Consider the following 1309-nt stretch of genomic DNA (forward strand, 5'->3'; position numbering starts at 1 on the left):
GAATTTGCATTACCGTCCATGATCATCACATACCATATTATGAACCGTGTTTCCGCCTTTTACAACGTTCAGTGGATCTCTGTAAATCTTGGTGATGGCAACGTAATTATCGTCTTTGAGTAAAAGTGTCATTTCTTTTCATTTCATTGGCTGTTTCTTTCACTTGCCTACTGTGCTATATTGTCGCAGTACATTCTACGTGCGGTCCAAGTTTCATGGAGATATGTTAATTTAGCGCTACACCTCATCCAAATTACTTTCGCTCTTAAGTATTGCACAATGCCACACTTACAGGTCGACATGACGTCCTCATTCAGATGTAAGACAAAAGTTTATTGAGCAAAATCAGATTGGGTGCAGTTTGGAAACACATGTATGAAAGTGCGGAGCTGGGAACACTGTCAATCGTACAGAGTATCGGAATGTACAAAACCGTGCTAGCTGTTGCAGCTGACTGAGTATACGCAGTCGGCCTTAGACGTACTCAGCACTTCGAGCCTCACTTCATTAGCAAGTGTTTGTTTACTTGTGCGCGGCGGTGTGTCACGATGGCTCTGCCGTGCTGAAAGGCAATGCACAACACACCTGACGCGGAGCTCACGAAGTCGATCATTTTTTGGTGTGACGTGATTTATTCAGAACCAGAATATCTGCTAGAAATTCATCTCTCCATTGTCTCCAGCACGCTAACCTCAAATCCATGGATGAAGTGGCTTGTGTTAGTCTCCTATGCAAATCCGCCGATGGCCTCCACTTCTGAGAGGAACGTGACTGTGGTGGCGTTTGATCATGCTGGTCTGGGATTTCGAAGAGTGCGCATTTTCGAACTCCCCTTTGAAGTCCTCGCCACTCAGGTCACAGACACTTCACAGCCATATGGCACAGTTCTTAGCCATGTGGACGAAAAATAGAAAACTTATGGTATTCATCCCATACTCAGTGGAGTGCATCAAGTTCGTAATAAAATCCGAAAACACATACCTTCATTTGTATCCGTTGGTGGATGACGTTCAGTCATCATTTATGATGGACAACCGAGAACATGCCCCAGTTGTGGACAAGAAGGACACGTTCGCTCAGACTGCCGTCAGAGATGTCTCATGCAGTGCGTCCTGCAGAACAGACATTGACGCCGCAGATGATGTCCTTCCTTCTCACATATGTGGAGGTGTTGAGGAATGATATGGGTGTGAACCACGACCAGCACTCACCTCAGGTGAGTGTGGGATCTGCCCACCATCCTGTAGTGCAGCAGTCACGTTCAATCCAGCGGCATGTCTATCCCATCACCCCACAACTTCATCAGCGT

Source organism: Schistocerca nitens, chromosome 7 (assembly GCF_023898315.1).
Source record: "Schistocerca nitens isolate TAMUIC-IGC-003100 chromosome 7, iqSchNite1.1, whole genome shotgun sequence".
Lineage (NCBI taxonomy): Eukaryota > Metazoa > Arthropoda > Insecta > Orthoptera > Acrididae > Schistocerca > Schistocerca nitens.